Source organism: Chrysochloris asiatica, unplaced genomic scaffold (genome assembly GCF_000296735.1).
Source record: "Chrysochloris asiatica unplaced genomic scaffold, ChrAsi1.0 scaffold00111, whole genome shotgun sequence".
Lineage (NCBI taxonomy): Eukaryota > Metazoa > Chordata > Mammalia > Afrosoricida > Chrysochloridae > Chrysochloris > Chrysochloris asiatica.
In genome coordinates, this window is record NW_006408629.1 from 11,177,408 (window position 1) to 11,190,995 (window position 13,588).

The 13,588-nt window shown below is 35.4% G+C and overlaps 1 pseudogene; it reads right to left on the reverse strand.

The window, feature by feature from the left end:
- Positions 1–1,479: 1,479 nt before the first annotated feature.
- Positions 1,480–2,258, reverse strand: LOC102816761 (annotated as a pseudogene).
- Positions 2,259–13,588: the final 11,330 nt, after the last annotated feature.

Below are 13,588 nucleotides of genomic sequence, written 5' to 3' on the forward strand. Positions count from 1 at the left end.
ACCAACTCGATGGCACTTAACAACAACAAAGTCTATTTTGACTCATACAGATCTTATATAGGGTTTCTGAGGAGTGACTGATGAATTTAAGCTGCCACTTTGCAATTCAAATAGAACCTTGTGGTCCAGTGCTTATCCTACAACACCACATGAGTTTCAAAAAATGTAAATATTCATTTTGGAATTTAAAGTAGTGTGGGAAAACATTTTAAAGGAATATGTTTAACAAATAAAATCAATAGGATTGATTTTTTGATGTGACATTGAATAGTTAAAGAACTCATCTTGGAACTAAACCAATGATTAACAAAACAGCCAGAGTGGTTCTTACAAAATATTGTATATTGACCAGGATAATACTGGATTATTTTGCTTCCTTTTGAAATCTTATTTTCCAGTTACGAAAGAATCATTTTCTGCATAATAATATTTGTTATCTCATAAATTGTGCTCCACCTCTTGAGAATCTTTGTGAAATATGTTATTGTGATTATGAGTTATCATAGTATTGCCAATATCTCTTTATTTTTAGGAGTTAGAGGAAGATGACTCAGTTAAATCAACTTAATTGATGTAGCATATTGGCAAGGAAGGATTTTTCATGGACATAATATTGCTTATTGATCCTGTTATGAAAATGTTTATTGGCCAGGTAGCTGTCTTCCAAATTTCTCTACATTTAAAACCAAGTTTGAGAGTTTCTTCAGACATTAACTTTGATCTTTTCTTTCTTTCTTGCCTTTTTAATGACCTTTTGCTTTCATTGTTTATATTCTTCATGTCTTCCCACAACTCCTGTGATCTTCAGTCATTAATGTTCAATTTGTTATACCTCTTCTTGAGTTGCTCTCTAAATTCAGGTGGGATATGCTTAAAGTCATACTTTGGCTGCTGTGGACTTGTTTTAATTTTCTTCAGCTTCAACCTATGAACCTATGTTCAGCATATGAACTCTTGATGGTCTCTTTTGTAGTCAGCCCCTGGTCTTGTTCTGACTGATATTGAACTTCTCCATGATCAGTGTCCAATGTGTCATTTCCACAGATATAGTGTATTTGATATGTTGGACTCCAAAGCAGTTTGAACCTCAAGGTTAATGGTTCAATCTCACCAGCTATGCCTCAGAAACACTATACAGGCTCTCTATGGGTCAGAACTGACTCAATGGCACTTAACAACAACAACATGTATATTCACCATTTATGTTTCTTTAAAAAGCACATTTGCAATAAGTAAGTTGTAAAAAAAGTAAGTGCTGTAAAATTCTATCATGTGATTCCTGGCATTGTTTCTATCATAAAGGCCATGTTTTCCATCTACCAATTCTTTTTGTTTCAACTTTTGTATTCCAGTTACCAATAATTATCAATACATCTTGATTGTATTTATAGCATGTATTCTATTTTTTCATTTATGATATTTTTTTCTTTTATGCTTTAATTGACATGAACATGACAAACATAAATGAATAATTAACTTTTATGTAGTAGCAAAAAGAGTGAATAACCCTTTCAAGAAAGAAACTATTTCATTTCCTCCCAACTTGGATTCACCATAAACATGATCCACAAATGATATTGGAACCTCACCAATAGTGTAATTAAACTGCCTTGCCTGGACAATCATCTCCATTTGGAAGACATAGAAACACATTCTTCTGTTAATTTCTATAGGAATTTTTTTTGGTATAATCTGAAACTTCCTGTTAAATCAAATGCTCCTGGTCTCAGCAAAATCTGGGTTATAAAATTGGCCCACCGGCTGATGATCTTCCTTTTCAAACCTCAGCCTTATACACTTCCATTTCCTTTGTATCGAGTTCCAGAGACAATGTCAAAATTACCCTCCTTTTTCTTTATGGTGTAAGAGATCAGCATCCATAGTAATTATGTAGTTTCCTGTGGCATGTTTCATTCCATGAATATATGCAGTTCCTTATGAGCCAGTAATTCCTCTACTTGGTATATATCCATAAGAAATATGAGTCATAACATGAGTAGATATACACACCAATGTTCATAGCAGCACTAGTTCCACCTTTTTCCTCCTGTGGTCCTAGAAGAATTGTGTCCAATGCATAGATCTTTTCTAACTCTTCAGCAACTTCCCTTGTTCCATTTGGGATTCCATCATCTATGATTATAATTTCATTGTTGATTCCACTCTCAGTGAAGCTATTCACCATTAGCCAGCAGCCACAAAATAAGTGGCAGGGACTCACGCTTGTTGTTGGTGGGTAAAACCACTGAAAACTTCATTTATGATCCTTATTTATAGTTCTACGTTTAACATTTAAGCCTTTGATCCATCTTGCGCTCATTTTTGTGATGCATGAGATATATAGGTTCAGTTTCATTCTTCTGCAAATGGATATCCACTTTTGCAAATGAGCTCTGGTAGCATAGTGATTACAAATCGGGCTCCTAACTTTAAGGTCAGCAGTTCGAAACTACCAGTTGTTCCATGGGAGAAATCATCATTCTGCTCCATAAAGATTTATAGCCTTGGAAACCCTGTGCAGGGTGATTATTTGGAACCAACTTCATGTCATATAACCACCACCACCACCACCATTTGCTAAAGAGACGATCTTTTCCCCATTTAATTTGTTTTTGTCCTATGTCAAAGATCAGTTGTCAAAAAGTAGAAGAATTTACTGCTGGTTTCTCAATTCTGCACTATTAGTTTATGTGTTTGCCATTGCACCAGACTGTTTAGACTACTGTGACTGTGTAGTAGTTTTTGAGATTGGGAAGTGAGAGGTCTACTTTGTTCATCATTTTTAGTATTTCTTTGCTTATCCGTGGTCTCTTTCCTTTCCAGGTAAAGTTGGTGATTAGTTTTTCCATATCTTTTCAGAATGATGCTAGTATCAGGATTGGGATTGCATTATATCTGTAGATTGCTTTGGGTAGTATTGATATCTTCACAATGCTAAGTCTTCCTATTTATGAGCATGGTATGTTCTTCCATTTATGCAGGTCTCATTGGGATTCTTGTAGCAGTGTTTTGTAACCTTTTTATAGGTTTGTTGTTTCTTTGGTCAGATTTATACCTATGTGCATTTGGGTGGTTATTGTAAATGGTATTGATTTTCTGATTTCCTTTTCACAGTTCTCTTTAGTCAGTGTAGAGCAATCTAACTAAAATTTGCATGTTGATCTTGTACTCAGTCACTTTGCTTAATCTTACAAAGAGTTCCAATAACTTTCTTGCTTAGTCTTTGGGATAACCTATGTATGCTGTTGTTGTTAAGTGCCATTGAGTCAATTCTTACTTATAGTAACCCTGTATAGAGTTTCCAAGGATCCGGTGGTGGATTTGAACTGCTGACCTTGTGATTCAGAGTCCAATGTTGATCCTACAGAGCTACACCAGGAGTTTATGTATAGTATCATATTTTCTGAAAATAAAAAATGTTTTACTTCTTCTTTGCCAATTTGGCTGTCTTTAATTTATCTTTTTTGCCTTACAGCTTTGGATAAGACTTCCAGCACAATATTAAAAATAAGTGGTGATAAAGAACAGCCTTGCCTAGATGTCATTTGCAAAGGGGATGCTTTCAGTTTCTATTGACAGTAATGTGGGATGTTGGTTTATATATGCTTAAATATAATGTTGCGACAACTCCCTGCTATTCTTATTTTGCTGAGAGTTTTTATCAGGAATGGGTTTTTTATTTTGTTGAATGATGTTTCTGTGACAGTAGATATGATCATGCAGCTCTTTTCTTTTGTTTTATTTTTGTTGTGCATTACATTATTTTTTAATGCTGAACCATCCTTTCATACCTAAAATGAATCCTACTCAGGTCTCATGTGTTATTTTTTTGATATGTTGTTGGATCATATTGGCTAGGATTGTTTTGAGAATTTTTGCACCAATGTTCATTAGGAATTTTTGTCTATAGTTTTCTTTATTAATGGTCTTTGTCAGGTTTTGATATCAGGATTATGTGTGCTTCATAAAAAGTATTCGGTGTCTGCCATCCTTTTTTATACTCTGAGTGAGAGTCTAATTATTAGTTAACATTTGCAATTATTTCTTTTCAGTTTGAGTTATTCTTCATAAGTAAATGAAGATTCTGCATAGTTAACTCCAGTCATGTTCTTAAGGTTGATTCTACATTGATAAGGCAGAGCTTCCCCAGTTGTATTTTCAGTGGCTTCCAACTTGAAGGGCTCATCTTCTGGCATTACATCAGACAATTCTCTTCTGTTATTCATAAGGTTTTCATGGCTAACTTTTTTTAGGATTGTTAGGTCTTCCCTCTTAGTCTGTTTTATGCCAGAAGCTTTGGTGACACCTGTGCACTATTGATGACTTTGCTGGTATTTGAAATACTGGTGGTATACACACACACTAATAAAAAATTATACCTAGCAATCATTGAGACACACTTTGCTTTCAGAGATCTAGTAAATCTTTAAATTTTCTTCTTTATGCTAATCTTCCTTCTGATGTTGTGGTAGATAATAATTAATGTTTTTATCACATTGATCATTCAGAAAAATTATTTATTCTAGAAAATAACAATGCATTTTAGGATATCTTTTGTTAATGCTGTTTAATTTTTTTAAATATTATGCCATTCATCTTAATATTTAATATTAGGGCATTGCAAATTTTTTTGGAAAAAGATCATTGTCTTTGATTTCTATTTTTCCACAAACTATGAAATGCCTTCAGATTTCGAGAAATATGAAAAAGCATACATAATTATTGCTGCTCTATCAGTTGAAAGTTTCTATTATAAGCACAAATTCACCTTATACTACAAGGGTGAGTCTAAAATGATCTATACTCTCTGTAGAATTTATTTTAATCATCTTTTAGAAATGACAAATGCATCATTTTTCAACATAGTCTCCTTGCTTTTCAGTACACTTTGTCCATCTGTCATCAAGCTTTCATATTCTCTTATTAAAAAAATGTTTTAGGCTGAGATGCAAGTCATGGATGCACTGCTGTCTTCACTTATTCATCAGAGGTGAATCTTCATCCTTGAAGGACTGCTTTCAGGGAAGTAACCAGGTGAAAGTCTGATGGAGAAAGATCAGAACTATAGAGAGGATGTTCTGACACCTCAAAATGACGTTTTTCAGAGCATCAATGGTGTGGGCAGAGGTTTACAGGCATGAAGTATCATGCAAGATCACTATACAAGGACTGTTCTTGTATAACAGTCCTCTGTGCCTGTATTTAACCCAAAGTTTAGGCTTCAGCTCTTCAGTGAAAATCTCACTATAAGGAGCACTGTTGATTTTTTAACATTTTTCTTGATAGTGGTCCAATACTGGCTCTTGCGAATCCCAGAAAACTGTAAGCATCAAATTTCCAGCTGATGGTTGACTTTTGAACTTTTTCTTGGTCTGCAATTGAGGATATTTCCATTCCATACTCTGCCTTTTACTCTGAGAAAACTTACCAAGAAAATGTTCTTACAGCGCTATGTTGTTGTTGTTTGGTGCTATTCAGTTGGTAGGAACTCATATAGAACATAATCACAATGAAATGAAACACTGCCTGGTCCTGTGCTAACCTCACAATCATTGCCATGTTTGAGCCTATTTTTGCTGTCAATGTGCCAACTCATCTTGTTGAGATTCTTCCTCTTTTTCTCTAACCCTCCATTTTACCAAACATAATATCCTCTTCTGAATCCAGCTTAAACATCTGGAAGTTCTCTGCCAATGTATGGTTTCAGTCATTTCAGTATTCTCTTTAGGATGGTTTTACTTACATGCAATATTAATATTGTCTGATGATTTCTCTATTGCATTAAGTTGTCTCTCTTTCAAATAGGCACAAATAATTATCTTTTCCAGTGGTCATGTAGTTGTTTTCCAAATTTCTTGGCATAGATGAGTGAGTGCCTCCAGTGTTGCATCAGTTTGTCCTAAGATTTGAATTTGTATTCCATCAATTCCTGATGACTTGTTCTTTGGTCATGCCTTTAATGCACCCTGGACTTTTTCCTTAAGTATCATTTGCTCTTGAGCATGTACTACCCCTTGAAATGTTGAATATCAACCATTTCCTTTTGGTACAGTGAATCTATGTCTCTGTCCATCTTCTTTTGATGATTTGTGCATCATTTAATATTTTTCTGATATAATCCTTAAATATTGCAAGTCTAGGCTTGAATTTTTTCTTCAGTTCTCTCAATTTGAGGAATGCTGAGCATGTTATTCCTTTTTGGTTCTCTGAATCCAGGTTTCACATATTTTTTTATAATATTTGACTTTGTCTTCTAATTTGTCTTCTAGAGATGACCATTGAAACTGTCTGCTCAGGTCTTTTACCTCCTCATTTTTTCCCATTTGCTTTAGCATCTCTATGCTGGAGAGCAAGTTTTAAGTCTCTTCAGACATCCAGTTTGATATTTTCCTTCTTTCTTGTCTTCTTAATGACATTTTGCTTTTTTCCTGTATGATGTTCTTGATTTCTTCCTACAACTCTTTTGGTCTTCTGTCTTTAGTGTCTAATGCATGAAAATCTGTTCTTCAGACTATTTGTAAATTTAGGTGGGTTATGTTGAAGGTCATATTTTGGCTCTTGTGGAATTGTTTTAATTTTCTACAGCTTCAGCCTGAACTTGCATATGAGCAATTGATTGTCTATTCCAGAGTCTGTCACTGACCTAGTTTTGGTAGCCAGGGATTGATTACTCCTAATAATACGTTTGAAGTATGATAGATGAAGTCTGGTGATCTTGACTTCTATGGAGTATTCTGGTTGTACTTCTTCCAACACAGATTTTTTGTTCTTCTGATAGTTCTTCTGATAGTTCACACCATAACTCAAATACATTAATTCTTCTACTGTCATCTTTATTCACTATTCAACTTTCACATACATTTGAGACTATTGAAAGCACCATGGCTTTTGTCAGGCACACTTAAGTCTCCACACTGTCATCTTTGCTCTTGAATGCTTTAAAGAGATCTTGTGCAGCAGATTTACTTAATGCATTATGTTGTTTGATTTTACTGCAGCTTCCATGAGTACTGATGGTGATCCAAGCAAAATGAAATCTTTCACAATTTAAATATTTTCTCCATTTTTCATGATGTTATTTATGGGTCCAGTTGTGATTATTATTATTTTTTTTTCTTTACATTGAAAGGGCAGCTCATACAGAAGGCTGTGGTCTTTGATCTTCATCAGGAAATATTTTAAGTCCTCTTTGCTTTAAGAATGCAATTTTTTTTGGAATACTCATTCTCCACCTTGTTGTCAATAGTCTGTCATGATCCACATAGTTTAAAGTCTTTACATAGTCAATAAAGCACAGGAAAACATCTGTCTGGTAGTTTCTTTTCAACTAAGATCTATCTGATTTCAGAAATGATATACATCATTCCAAGTCCTTATTTGAAGCCAGCTTGAACCTCTGGCACTTTCCTGTCAGTGTACTGTAGCAGCTGTTTTTGAACCATCTTTAGCAAAATTTTATTGACATGTGAAATTAATGATATTGTCTGATGATTTCTGCATTCTGTTACTTACATCTCTTTGTATAGGCACAAAGATGGATCTCTTCCATTCACTTGGCCAGATAACTGTCTTCCAAATTTCTTGGCATAGATGAGTACATACTTCCAGTAATGCATCAGTTTGTTGCAACATTTAAATATGTATTCCTTCAATGCCTGGAATCTTGTTCTTTGACAATGCCTTCTTCTTTCTGTACCACTGCTGGCTTTTGCTCATATGCCACCTCTTGAAATGGTTGAACATCGACTATATATATATTTTTTTGGTACAGTGCCTCTGTGTTTTTTCCACCTTCTTTTGATGTTTTCTGTATCATGCAATATTTTGCCAAAAGAATTCTTCAGTATTGTAACTTGAGACTTGACTTTTTTTTCACTCTGTATTTTCTACTTGAAAAATGCTAGGCATGCTCTTCCCTTTTGGTTTTCTAACTAACTACAGATCTTAACACATTTTATTATAATATTTGACTGTGTCTTCTTTAGAGGCCCTTTGAAAATTTCTGTTCAGCTTTTTAACCTCCTCATTTCTTCTGTTTGCTTTAGCCTCTCTATGCTGGAAAGCAAGTTTCACAGTCTGTTCTGTCATTCATTTGGTCTTTTCTTTCTTCCTTGTTTTAATGACCTCTTGATTTCTTCCTGTAAAATGTTCTTGATGTCATTCAACAACTCTTCTGATTTTCGGTCAGAGTCTAATCCATCAAATCTGTTCCTGAGATGATCTCTAAAATTTGGCGGGAAACCATGCATTGACAGAGAACTTCCAGAGGTTTAAGCTGGATTCAGAAGGGGACATGAAACAAGAAATATCATTGCTATGTCAGATGGCTCTTTGCTGAAAGAAGAGAATACCAGAAGGATGTTCACTTGTGCTTTCTTGACTATGCAAAGGCTTTTAATATGTGGATCATGGCAAGCTATGGACAACATTGCAAAGAAAGAGTTACCTGGAACACTTAATTGTTCTCATGAGGAGCCTGTACATAAACCAAGAGGCAGTTGTTCAAACAATAAAAAGGGAACTATGAATGATTTAAAATGATCAGAGTTGTGCACCAGTGTGTTCTTCAAGGTCATATTTTGACTCTCATTGACTTGTTTTAATTTTCTCCAGTTTCATCCTGCAATTGCACATGAGCAATTGATAGTCAGCTTCACAATCAGCCTCCTACCTTTTATTTTTTTTTCGGCTGATGATATGTAGCTTTTCCACCATCTCTTTCCACAGATGTAGTCAATTTCATTTCTGTGTATTCCATCTGGTGAAGTCCATGTGTATAATAGTCTTTTATGTTGTTCAAAAAAGCATTTGTAGTGAAGAAGTTATTGGTCTTGAAAAATTCTATCATGCGACTGCTAGCCTCATTGTTTCACTAAGCTGTATTTTCTAACTACTGATGCTTCCTTACAATGTTGACATTCTAATCACTAGTGAATATCAATACATCTTGCTTAAATACTTGATCAATTTCAAACTGAAGAAGTTGGTAGGATTCTTTAATTTCCTCTTCACTGTCTTTAGTGGTCATCAGTGCATAAATTTGAATAATAGTGGTAGTAAGTTGTCTTCCTTGTAGGTGTATGGATATTATTCCAATGCAAACAGCATTATAGTTCAATATAGATCTTAAAATGTTCCTTTTGATGATGAATGTAATGCAATTCCTCTTTAGTTTGTCATTCCCCGAATAATAAATCATGTGATTCTAAGATTCAAAATGGCCACTGCCAGTTAATTTTAGCTTCCTAGGAATCCTGGTGTGACTCTGTTGGGTAAAGCACTGGACTACAGGTTGATTTGAACTGCAAGGTCAGCAGTTCAAGTCACCAGTCACCCTTAGAAACCCTATATAGTGTTGCCATGAGTTGAAGCTGACTTAATGGCCCTTAACAACAACAACAATGCCTAGGATATGAATGTTCTGTCATTCATTTGGTTCTCCATTTTATTTTTGACAACTTCCAATTTTCCTATATTCATGCTTCATACATTCCATGTTCCAATTATTAATGGATGTTTGTAGCTGTTTCTCCTCATTCTCCTCATTTTGAGAAGATAAATAGATAAATCATAACTCCATTGATAGATTCAATGACACAGAAGACCATAGGGTATTTATAGAAGTAGCTATAAAGAGGAGTCAAGAAAAATAGGAGTCAAGAAAGAAAACTTTGGATAGCATTTATTATTTGTGATGAAAGAAATGACAAGGTAAAGGAGCTAAATAGAAAATTTAGAGAGCAGCTCAGGAACTGAAATAAAATATTGTAACAAAGTGTGCAAAGACATGGAGTCACTTAAAAATTACTTTAGAAATTAATAAGGAAGAACATAGGCAACATTTCTCAAGCTGAGGGAACTGAAGAAAACGTCCAAGCCTCATTTTGCAATATTGCAAAATTTTATGGGCAGAATTCTGTGGGCTACACTCATACATTGACAGAGAACTTCCAGAGGTTCAAGCTGGATTGAGAAGAGGCCATGGAATGAGAGCTATCATTGCTGATGTCTGATGGATCTTAGCAGAAAGCAGAGAATATCAGAAAGATGTTTACCTGTGTTTTATTGACTATGCAAAGGCTTTCAATTGTGTGGATCATGACAAGCTAGGTACAACATTGCAAGGTATGAGTATTCTGGAACACTAAATTGTGCTCATGAGGAGTCTGTACCTGGACCAAAAGACAGTTGTTTGAACACAACATGGGAATACTGAATGGTTTAAAATAAAAAAAAAAAAGGTGTGTGAAAAGGTTGTATTCTTTCACCATACTTATTCAACCTGTATGCTGAACAAATAATCTGAGAAGTTGAGTTATATGAAGAAAATGTGGCATCAGAATTGGAGGAAGACTCATTAACAACCTGCAATATGCAGATGATACAACCTTGCTTGCTGAAAGTGAAAGAGGACTTAAAACATTTACTGATGAAGATCAAAGAGCACAGCCTTTGGTATGGATTACATCTCAATATAAAGAAAATAAAAATCCTCACCACTGGACCAATAAACAACATTCTTATCAATGGAGAAAAGATTGAAGTTTTCAAGGACTTCATTCTTTTTGGATCAACTATCAACACTCACAGAAGCAGTAGTTAAGACATCAAACGATGTATTGCATTAGGCAAAGCTGCTGCATAAAACCTTTTTAAAGTGTTGAAGAGTGAAGATGTCAGCTTGAGGACTAAGGTTCACCTGACCCAAGCCATGGTGTTTTCAATAACCTCATATGCATGAGAAAGATGGACAGTGAATAAGGAAGACCATACAAGAATTGATGCTTTTGAGTTATGGTGTTGGAGGAGAATATTGAAAATGCCATGGGCTGCCAAAAGAACCAATAGATCCGTTTTGGAAGAAGTGCAGCCAGAGTGCTCCTGATGGCCAAGATGGCCAAACTTCGTCTCTCATATTTGGGACATCCTGTCAGGAGGGACCAGTCCCTGGAGAAGGATATCAAGGTTGGTAAGGTGGAGGGTCAGAGAAAAAGAGGAAGACCCCCAATGAGATGGACTGGCTAAATGGCAGCATTGATGGACTGAAGAATAGCAACAGCAGTGAGGTTGGCCCAGGATCTGGCAGTGTTTCATTCTGCTGTGCGTAGGCTCACCATGGGTCGGTACCAACTCGATAGCACCTAACAACAGCATGAGCAAGATATTGAATGATTTAAAAGTAGCAAAGATGGAACAAATACACAAAGTCGCTGTACCAAGAAGAAATCATCGATGTTCAATCATTTCAAAAGGTAGCATATGATTAACAGCACTGATATTGAAGGAAGAAATCGGGTAGTGAAGGCATTGGGAAAGAACAACGCTCTGGGAATTGAGGGGATATGAATTGTTATCTTATGAAGAACTGTAGGCACTTACTCATCTATGCTAAGAAATTTGGAAAACAACTACCTGGCCTTCTGATGGGAAGAGATCCATATTTGTGCCCATTCTAAAGAGATGTGATCCAGAGAATAAAAAACTCATTGGACAATATTATTATTTCATACAAGTAAAATTTTGCTATAGATAATCCAAAAACAGCTGCAAATGCACATTGAAAGAGAGCTGCCAGAGATTCAAGCCTAATTCACACAAGGATGTGGAATGAGAGATACCATTGCTGATGCTAGATGAATCTTGGCTGAAAGCAGAGAACACCAGAATGATGTTTGCCTGTGCTATAATGACTATGCAAAGACTTTTGACTGTGTGGCTCATGACAAGCTATGGAAACTTTATGGAAAATTAGTATTCCAGAACACTGAAATATCCTCATGATGAACTTGTGCACAGACCAAGAGGCAATTGTTAGTACAGAACAAGGAAATACTGAATAGTACAAAATCATGAAAGGTGTGCACCAAGTTGTATTCTTTCATCATACTTATTCAATCGGTATTGTGAGCACATATTCTGAGAATCTGGATTATATGAAAAAAGTGTTGCATCAAGATTGGAGGAAAACTCATTAACAGCCTTGCATGCTGAAAGTGAAGAGGACTTAAATTACTTACTGATGAAGATCAAAGATTTCGGTATGGGTTGCACCTCAATGTAAAATAGACAAAAATCCTCACCACTGAACCAATAACAAACATCCATATTAATGGAAAAAAATATTGAACTTGTCAAAGAATTCATTTTATTCAGATCAACCCTCAACAGTCATGGAAGGAAGCAGCAGTCAAGAAATCCAAAAATGTATTGCATTAGGCAAATCTGCTGTAGAGGACATCTTTAAAGTGTAGAAGAGCAAAGATGTCAGTTTGAGGACTAATGTATGCCTGACCCAAGCCATGGTATTTTAAAAAACCTCATATGCATGTGAAAGCTGGATAATAAATAATGAAGACCATAAAAGAATTGATACATTGAGTTATGGTGTTGGAGGAGAATATTGAAAGTACCATGGACTGTCAAAAGAACAAGACAATCTGTGTTGTAGTAAGTAGACCCAGAATGCTTCTTGAAAGCCAGGATGGTCAGATTTGTATCTCATATTTCAGACATATTCTCAGGAGGTACCTGTCCCTGCAAAAAGATATCATGTTTGGTAAAGTTGAGAGTCAAGAAAAAGAGGAAGACCCCTAATGAGATGGCTTGGCATAGTGTCAACAGCAATGGGCTCAACGTTGGAATGATTGTATATTTGGCCCAGGACCGGGCAGTGTTTCATTCTGCTGTGCATAGGGCCACTATGAATCAGTACTTACCTGATAGCACCTAACAACAGCAAATTATTTGCCCTGCATTTTAAAGGATGATTAAGACCACGTGGAAAGAGGAAATAGTGATGATCTTGAGATGGTATAACTTGTTTAAGAGACTGAAGTGTTTAGCATAGGTGACATGCGATGTTTGATGCAAGGGGAAGAAAGTCTTGGTGATCTTTTTAAAAACAATTACAGTAAAACAATCATATGGAGTGATTTTTATCTGTAATATATGGAATTTTATTGACTCAATGGCAAGGTAAATTAAGAAAATATATATTGCGATAAAATAATGTAAACTTTACTAAACAAAAATATCAAAACATAAAGTTACTGTTTCTTAACATAGCCTCCATCTATGCCCAGGCAGTGTTTCCATCTTTTTAACCCTTCCTCGGAGAATTCTGTTCTCTTAAAATTATACCACCTCAGAACATTATTTTTGACATCCTTGAAGTAATCAAGTAGGGTTCCTTTTCAATGATCTTTGAATTTGGGGAACAAAATAAAATATGAAGGCTGTAGGCTATAGGGCTCTGGTTTCCTGACAAAATTCTCATAGGACAATCCTTATTACCCTCAAAGAATAAGCAGGTGCACTATCATGAAGGAAATAAATTTCTCTGTGCAAATTTCCTGGCCTCATTCTCATCAGTGAAGTTTTTAGTTTTCTTTAGACCTCTTCCTAATAAGTCCCCTTTGTCGCTGTAGGTCAATCAAGAAAATATATTGAGATTACCTATTTGAAGTTTCCCAAAATAATATTCCCAAAATATCCTGCATAACTTTTGGGTTGACCTTTCAGACATTAATTTAACTTTCCAAGTGGATTTTCTCAGAAGCTACTGTTTGTAGCGTAGTGGTTACGAATC